Below are 10,165 nucleotides of genomic sequence, written 5' to 3' on the forward strand. Positions count from 1 at the left end.
GGCCTTTCCCAGCCGCCATGTACTGTGGGAAAAGGAGCCGCCATTGTTCCGTTACCAACCCTGTCAACTGGATTGCAGCCTTTGAGGGAGGAGTAAATGTCATAAATAGTTAAAGCTTATTTATTAGTGTCACAAGTAAGCTTACATTAACACTGCAATGAAGTTACTGTGAAAATCCCCTAGTAGCCACACTTCAGCACTTGTTTGAGTACACTAAGGGGGCACGGCCAATGCACCTAACCAGCACGTCTTTCAGACTATAGAAGGAATCCGGAGCACCCAGGGGAAACCCATGCAGGGGGCGGGGGGGGGGGCGGAGGAACATGCAGACTCCGCACAGACAGTGACCCAAGCCTGGAATCGAACTGAGTCCCTGGTGCTGTGAGGCAGCAGTGCTAACCATTGTGCCACATGAGTGGGACATTTGGCCTTGGAGCTTGTCCACCATTCAATAAGATCATGACTGATCGACCTCAAATCCACTTTCATGAGCTGTATCCCTGATCTCTGATTCCCTTTGTTTCCAAAATTCAATGAATCATGGTTTTTTGTGTATTCAGTAACTGAAGAGCCACAGCGGGGAATTTCAAACATTCACCATCCTGTGAAGTAGTGATGTTCTGTTGACATGACTGGGCACCTGCAAAATTGTGTGGAAGTTTGAATGCACCTGGCAGCCCAAGACAGAGGAATATAAAAAGGAGAGATTGAAATCCTGGAAGTGGATTCTTGGTGAAAGCATCCAAGAGGAAGTGTTGTTTGGGAGTAGATTCCAAATTGTGCTATCCAAGAGTGAAGTTTGGAAACACTCGGGTGGAAGTCAGATTCCAGTTATACCAGTTGGCTCAGTGTGAGAAGCATCGGGGGGGGGGGGGGGGGAGGTGGAATTGACGAGAAATCCACAGATGTATTGGGTGGCATCTGTCACTTGGTTTCAGAGTGTGGTGTATCTGACCACAGTTAGCCTGTTGGTTTTCAGGGACTGTGTACTTACTGAGAACATTATACTGTAACTTGTGTAATCCTTATAAATCTGTATATATCTGTGAAAGTGCAATGGCAGTGAATGTATTATAGTTCATCTTTCACTGGTTAATAAATATTTTATCCTGTTATTTAAAGTTAATTGGCACTCTTGTGACTCTGTTCATCACATCTCTAAACAACAAGTAAAAGTTGCAATCTATTGAGGCGGGGTTCCATTCTGGGACCTGTCTGTTCAGTAGTAACATTATCTGCGATCGTATCAAAAGGTTTCAAATAGATCCATACTCAAACTGTAAGGAAAATCAGCCCATTCTGCTCAATCCCTCACCATAGAATAATCCCCTTATCCCTGGAATCTGTATAATGAACCTTTGTTACACTCTCTCTTAGGTTGCTAGAGAAACATAGAAACTAGAAGCAGGAATAGGCCATTCGGCCCATCATGCCTGCTCCGCCATTCATTTTCATCATGGGTGATCGTCAAATTCAATATCCTGATCCCACCTACCCACCCCCCCCAACCCACCCCCCTCCCCATATCTCTTGATCCTTTTAGCTCCAAGAGCTATACCTAATTTCTTCTTGAAATCACAAAGTTTTGGCCTCAACTACTTTCTGTTGGAGTGAATTTCACACGTTCATCATCCTCTGGGTGAAGAAATTTCTCCTCACCTCAGTCTGGACTCCCTCACCATCGGGAACATTCTTTCTGAATCTACCCTGTCTAACCCTGTTAGAATTTTATAAGTTTCTATGAGATCCCCCCTCTCACTCTTCGAAACTCCAATGAATATAATCCTCACCAATTTAGTCTCTCCTCATATGACAGTCCTGCCATCCCAGGAATCAGCCTGGTAAACCTTCGCTGCACTCCCTCTATAGCAAGAACATCCTTCCTCAGATAAGGACACCAAAACTGCACACACTACTCCAGGTGTGGCCTCACCAACGCCCTGTACAATTGCAGTAAAACATCCCTATTCCTATGCTCTTCCCTAGGTAAGGAGGAGGCCAAAGCTATGCATCATAAGACCATAAGATATAGGAGCAGAATTAGGCCATTTGGCCCATCAAGTCTGCTCCACCATTCAATCATGGCTAATAAGTTTCTCAGCTCGATTCTCCTGCCTTTTCCCTATAACTTTTGATCCCCTTACCAATCAAGAACCTATCTATCTCTGTCTTAAATATACTCAATGACCTGGCCTCCACAGCCTTCTGTGGCAATGAATTCCCACAGATTCTCCATCCTCTGCCTGAAGAAATTTATATATTTATTAATCACAAGTAGGCTTGTGATTAACACTGCAATGAAGTTACTGTGAAAATCCCACTTCATCTCATTCTAAAGGGTTGTCCCTTTACTCTGAGGCTGTGCCTGGGATCCTAATCTCTCTAACTAATGAAAAGTACCCTGAATGTCTGAACATGGCCCTACTTAATTGCAGTAAGACTTCTTTACTCTGGTATTCTAACCTCTTTGTAATGGAGGCCAATGCACCAACAACAAGATAGTGATCGTTTTAATTTCCAACCTCCCCACTGCCCTTTATTTTCTTTACTAGTTTTGGGATTCCTTTTCTGTATTCTACAGTAAAGACAACATAACATGCTTCTTCAAAGTCTCAGTCATTTCCTTATTTCCCGTTATTCATTCCCCAATCACATCCTCGAAGGGTCCAAAGCCAACTTTAGCTTGACCTGTCCATTTTGTATATCAGCAGAGCCTCTGGCAGACCAGGCCAGTTTGTACAGGTTGGTGGCATGGTGGCACAATGGTTAGCACTGCTGCCTCACAGCACCAGGGACCCGGGTTTGAGTCCCAGCTTGGGTCACTGTCTGTGCGGAGTCTGCACGTTCTCCCTGTGTCTGCGTGGGTTTACTCTGGTTTCAGCCTTCCTTACAGTTCAGAAGGAGGCCATTCAGCCTATTGAGTCTGTACCGACCACAATCCCACCCAGGCCCTATTCCCGCAACCCCACACATTTACCCTGCTCATCTCCCTGACACTACGGTCAATTTAGCATGGCCAATCCACCTAACCCGCACATCTTTGGACTGTGGGAGGAAACCCACGCAGACATGACTTTAGACTTTTCACTCCCAAAGAAAAATCCACTCATGAAATGAGAATGTGCAGACTCCACAGAGACAGTGACCCAAGGCTGGAATTGAACCCAGGACCCTGGCACTGTGAGGCAGCAGTGTAAGTCACTGCACCACCGTGCCGCCCCTTCCTCCCGCAGTCTGAAAGACATGCTGGTTAGGTGCATTGGCCATGCTAAATTCTCCCTCAGTGTACCCAAACAGAGTGTGATGACTAAGGGATTTTCACAGTAACTTCATTGCGGTGTTAATGTAAACCGACTTGTGACACTCATAAATAAATGTAAAAAAAATTCCCTCATTGCCCTCCTTGAAAAAGATGCTTTTGCCCCTGAGTGAACCCGGCCAGCCTGTACAAAGAAGCAACACACTGGAGGAGCAGCTGTGGAAATGCTTGTAGAGGCTCAGCAGCAACTTTGGACAGGGAGTTCCGACTGCATATTACAGGTCATTGAGCTGGGAAAATTCTTACAGGAAGGGGAGATCATTACATGAGTGGATTTGTCATTGGGAGTGGAAAGTCTAAAGTCATGTCAGAACCAGCAGGCTGCTACAATGGGTGATCTCTGGGTGAATGAATGACTGAGAGCAAGGGTCAAAAATATTCTCCACCTGAAACCCGTTTCACCATCTTGTGATTAAACCCCACCCTCTGCTGGCGGATCACAGCTACTGCAGATAGAAACATAGAAGATAGGAGCAGGAGGAGGCCATTCGGCCCTTCGAGCCTGCCCCGCCATTCATTACTATCATAGCTGATCATCCAACTCAATAGCCTCATCCTGCTTTCTCCCCATAACCTTTGATCCCATTCCCCCCAAGTGCTATATCCAGCCGCCTATTGAATACTTAGAATCTTAGAAACCCTACAGTACAGAAAGAGGCCATTCGGCCCATCGAGTCTGCACCGACCACAATCCCACCCAGGCCCTACTCCCATATCCCTACATATTTACCCACTAATCCCTCTAACCTACGCATCCCCTGACACTAAGGGCAATTTTAGCACGGCCAATCAACCTAACCCGCACATCTTTGGACTGTGGGAGGAAACCGGAGCACCCGGAGGAAACCCACGCAGACACGAGGAGAATGTGCAAACTCCACACAGACAGTGACCCAAGCCGGGAATCGAACCCAGGTCCCTGGAGCTGTGAAGCAGCAGTGCTAACCACTGTGCTACCGTGCCGCCCTCATTCAATGTTTTGGCATCAACTACTTCCTGTGGGAATGAATTCCACAGGCTCACCGGGTGAAGAAATGTCTCCTCACCTCCGTCCTAAATGGTCTACCCCGAATTCTCAGCCTGTGACCCCTGGTTCCGGACTCCCTCCCACCATCGGGAACATCCTCCCTGCATCTACCCTGTCTAGTCCTGTTAGAATTTTATAAGTCTCTATGAGATCCCCCCTCATTTGTCTGAACTCCAGCGAAAACAATCCTAACCTGGTCAATCTCTCCTCATACATCAGTCCCACTATCCCCGGAATCAGCCTGGTAAACCTTCGCTGCGCTCCCTCAAGAGCAAGAACATTCTTCCTCAGAAAAGGAGATCAAAACTGCACACAATACTCTAGGTGTGGCCTCCCCAAGGCCCTGTATAATTGCAACAACACATCCGTGCTCCTGTACTCGAAAACTCTCGCAATGAAGGTGCTGGTCTTTGAGTCTCAGGGAAGTTCAGGCACTAGGTGGCTACACTTGGAGACAATGTGAATGTCAAACAATATGGTAAGGGATTGGAGTTTGCAGTGGGGTCTCAGGTGGTTTTAACAGCAGACATTGCACTCTGTTAATCATTCCCCATTGCAGATATGGTCTGGAGATTGGTGTCACGGTGGTTAGCACTGCTGCCTCACAACGCCAAGGTCCCGGGTTCAATTCCGGCCTCGGGTCACTGTCTGTGTGGAGTTTGCACATTCTCCCCATCTCTGTGTGGGTTTCCTCCGGGTGCTCTGGTTTTAAAAAATCCTAGAATCCCTGCAATGCAGAAGGAGGCCATTCGGCCCATCAAGTCTGCACCAACCACAATCCCACCCAGGCCCCATAACCCCTCATATTTACTCCCCCTTACACGAAGGGGCAACCTAACCTGCACATCTTTGGACTGTGGGAGGAAACCGGAGCCCCCGGAGGAAACCCACGCAGACACGGGGGAGAATGTGCAGACTCCGCACAGGCAGTGACCCAAGGCTGGAATTGAACTCGGGTCCCTGGCACTCTAAGGCAGCAGTGCTAACCAGTGTGCTACTGTGCCACCCATTTCCCCTGAAGATGTGCAGGTTAGGGGGATTGGCTATGCTGAATTGCCCTTTAGGCTCCAAAGGTGAGTAGTGTTCAAATCGTGTTGGATACTTCAAGGTGTTCTGTGAAGCTCGCCTGACCTGTAACGTTTTATGGTGAATTTGGCTGGGAGGAGTATGAGATGTTTCACTTCAGGTGCGATTCAACTGAGCCACGAGGAACTTGTATCAAAAACAAAGTTTAATTAAGAATATTATTGACATGTACAGTAAGACAATCAGTAAGAACTTTCAACAATTACAAACGAGAAACACAACAACCACGATAATGTATAACTCTTAAGGAATATCTCTAACGTGTCCCAACCAAATCCAACATCCAATACACAAAACCCTCAAAATAAGCACAGTACAGCATAGGTTAATGTGCATTTGTTACAGGAATCCAGCCTCCTGGGTTGAGTGCTGAAAATCCCTTGTGAAGAAACTCAGAAGAGGTTGTAGTCAAATTAAGGCAGGATGGCAATAAGCCTCTCCTTCAGCGAACTGATAATAGTTTCAGAACCAAACAAAGAGAAGAACAGGAAGAGAGAGAGAGAGAGACTGCTTCTTAGCTTGCTGCTAAACTTCTTCCAACACACTCCCCAAAACAAAACTGAAAACCCAAAGGAAAAAAACCCTATCACCTGACTGCCACAGCTTAGCTCCACCACCCAATGACATCGCTGAAGCTGTAAACTGCATGATTTTTTAAAAAACCTTTCTTAAAGGTACACTCACATGAGATTAGATTAGGTGGATTGGCCATGCTAAATTGCCCCTTAGTGTCCAAAGATGTGCAGGTTAGGGGGATTGGCCGTGCTAAATTGCCTCTTTGTGTCCAAAGATGTGCAGGTTAGGTGGATTGGCCATGCTAAATTGCCTCTTTGTGTCCAAAGATGTGCGGGTTAGGTGGATTGGCGTTGCTAAATTAGATACATTCAAAAGTCTGATGGCAGCAAGGAAGAAGCTGTTCTTGAGTCAGTTGAGTCGGTTTCCTACCATGGTCCGAAAGACGTGCTGGTTAGGTGGATTGGCCATGTTAAATTCTCCCTCAGTGTACCTGAACAGGCTCCGGAGTGTGGCGACTAGGGGATTTTCACTGTAACTTCATTGCAGTGTTAATGTAAGCCTACTTGTGACACTAATAGATGAACAATGAAAAGTATTGTTTTTTGCGTGCTACACAGACAAAGCATACCATTCATAGAGTACATAGGGGAGAAGGAAAGGAGAGAGTGCAGAATGAAGTGATACAGTCATAGGAACAAAGAAAATTACAGCACAGGAACAGGCCCTTTGGCCCTCCAAACCTGCACCAACCATGCTGCTCGACTGAACTAAAACCCCCTACCCTTCCAGGGACCATCTCCCTCTATTCCCATCCTATTCATGTATTTGTCCAGACGCCCCTTAAAAGTCACTACCGTATCCACTTCCACTACCTCCCCCGGCAGCGAGTTCCAGGCACCCACCACCCTCTATGTAAAAAATCTGCCTCGTACATCTCCTTTAAACCTTGCCCCTCACACCTTAAACCTGTGCCCCCTAATAATTGACTCTTCCACCCTGGGAAAAAGCTTCTGACTATCCACTCTGTCCATGCCTCTCATAATCTTGTAGACTTCTATCAGGTCGCCCCTCAACCTCCGTCGTTCCAGTGAGAACAAACCAAGTTTCTCCAACCTCTCCTCAGAGCTAATGCCCTCCATACCAGGCGACATCCTGGTAAATCTTTTCTGTACTCTCTCCAAAGCCTCCACATCCTTCTGGTAGTGTGGCGACCAGAATTGAACACTATATTCCAAGTGCGGCCTAACTAAGGTTCTATAAAGCTGCAACATGACTTGCCAATTTTTAAACTCAATGCCCCGGCCGATGAAGGCAAGCATGCCGTATGCCTTCTTGACCACCTTCTCCACCTGCGTTGCCACTTTCAGTAACCTGTGTACCTGTACACCCAGATCCCTCTGCCTATCAATACTCTTAAGGATTCTGCCATTTACTGTATATTTCCTATTTGTATTTAGCTAGGGTGTAACGAAAGATCAGCTTAATATAAGGTAGGTCCATTCAAAAGTCTTTTGGCTGCAGGGAAGAAGCTGTTTTTGAGTCTGTTGGTACGTGACCTCAGACTTTTGTATCTTTTTCCCAACGGAAGAAGGTGGAAGAGAGAATGTCCGGGGTGCGTGGGGGTCCTTAATTATGCTGGCTGCTTTTCCCGAGGCAGCGGGAAGTGTAGACAGAGTCAATGGATGGGAGGCTGGTTTGCGTGATGGACTGGGCTACATCAATAGTGGAATTATGTTGATATTGTTGTATTATCTGTGAATATCTGTAAATAGTGAGGAATATTGTGTGTTCCAGGGGACACCTTTCACACTGCACTGGAGACGACACCAGACAACATGGCAAAGCTAAACATAGACTTTCTGATCTTTACAGATTTGATGTATGATTACCAGCAATAACCAAAAGACACCAAGAACTCCTCAGGCTATATCGAGCGGGTAGTAAGAGATGCTGATTTGGTGGATAAGGGAGTGAATGGCCAAGGGTTCAGCAGCCTCCTGGGGTGAGGAGAGAGCAGCTTCGATGTTCCACACTCGCTGTCAGAGATTCCCGGGACTATTCTGGGCTGACTGGTGGTTGTCAGGTTATCTTTAACTCCTCCTGCAGCTGAAAGTGCACCAACCGATAGAAGCAGGCCTGCCCTCTGCCCCTGACCAGAGTGTACCCATCCTGACAATCAGTAAACCAGCTGATGTGGACCTGACCCAACCTGAACCACGTGTGTCATAAATCAGCAAATCCACCAGGCAGAACTCACACAGACACACACACACACACAGACTAAGACACACACACACACACAGACTGAGACACACACACACACACAGACTGAGACACACACATACATACAGAGACACACACACACACAGACTAAGACACACACACACACACAGACTGAGACACACACATACATACAGACACACACACACACACAGACTAAGACACACACACACACACAGACTGAGACACACACATACATACAGAGACACACACACACAGACCAAGACACAAACACACACACACACACTGAGACACACACATACATACAGAGACACACACACACAGACTAAGACACACAGACACACACACAGACTAAGACACACACACACACAGACACACACACACAAAGACACACACACACACACAGACTAAGACACACACACAGACTGAGACACACACATACATACAGAGACACGCAGATAGACACACACACAAACACCAACACACATACACACAGACACACACTCTCACACACACAGACTGAGACACACACATACATACAGAGACACGCAGATAGACACACACACACAAACACCAACACACATACACACAGACACACACACAGAGGCGCACACACACACACACACACACACACTTACCTGACCTCCAATACAGCTGATGAAGGGCCATCCAGACTCGAAACATTGGCTGTATTCTCTCTCCACAGATGCTGTCAGGCTTGCTGAGATTTTCCAGCAATTCCTGTTTTGGCCCCAATACCTCACCCACCCTCCATTCACCCACCCTCTGATACACCTCACCCACCCTCTATTCACCCACCCTCTGATACACCTCACCCACCCTCTATTCACCCACCCTCCATTCACCCACCCTCCGATACACCTCACCCACCCTCTATTCACCCACCCTCTGATACACCTCACCCACCCTCTATTCACCCACCCTCTGATACACCTCACCCACCCTCTGATACACCTCACCCACCCTCTGATACACCTCACCCACCCTCTGATATACCTCACCCAACCTCTGATACACCTCACCCACCCTCTGATACACCTCACCCACCCTCTGATATACCTCACCCACCCTCTGATACACCTCACCCACCCTCTGATACACCTCACCCACCCTCTGATATACCTCACCCACCCTCTGATACACCTCACCCACCCTCTGATACACCTCACCCACCCTCTGATATACCTCACCCACCCTCTGATATACCTCACCCACCCTCTGATACACCTCACCCACCCTCTGATAGACCTCACCCACCCTCTGATATACCTCACCCACCCTCTGATACACCTCACCCACCCTCTGATACACCTCACCCACCCTCTGATACACCTCACCCACCCTCTGATACACCTCACCCACCCTCTGATACACCTCACCCACCCTCTGATACACCTCACCCACCCTCTGATACACCTCACCCACCCTCTGATATACCTCACCCACCCTCTGATATACCTCACCCACCCTCTGATACACCTCACCCACCCTCTGATAGACCTCACCCACCCTCTGATATACCTCACCCACCCTCTGATATACCTCACCCACCCTCTGATACACCTCACCCACCCTCTGATACACCTCACCCACCCTCTGATACACCTCACCCACCCTCTGATACACCTCACCCACCCTCCGATACACCTCACCCACCCTCTGATATACCTCACCCACTGTCTGATACACCTCACCCACCCTCTGATACACCTCACCCACCCTCTGATACACCTCACCCACCCTCTGATACACCTCACCCACCCTCTGATACACCTCACCCACCCTCTGATACACCTCACCCACCCTCTGATACACCTCACCCACCCTCTGATACACATCACCCACCCTCATTCACCCACCCTCTGATACACCTGACCCACTGTCTGATACACCTCACCCACCCTCTGATACACCTCACCCACCCTCTGATATACCTCACCCTCCCTCTGATACAC

Source organism: Mustelus asterias, chromosome 31, assembly GCF_964213995.1.
Source record: "Mustelus asterias chromosome 31, sMusAst1.hap1.1, whole genome shotgun sequence".
Lineage (NCBI taxonomy): Eukaryota > Metazoa > Chordata > Chondrichthyes > Carcharhiniformes > Triakidae > Mustelus > Mustelus asterias.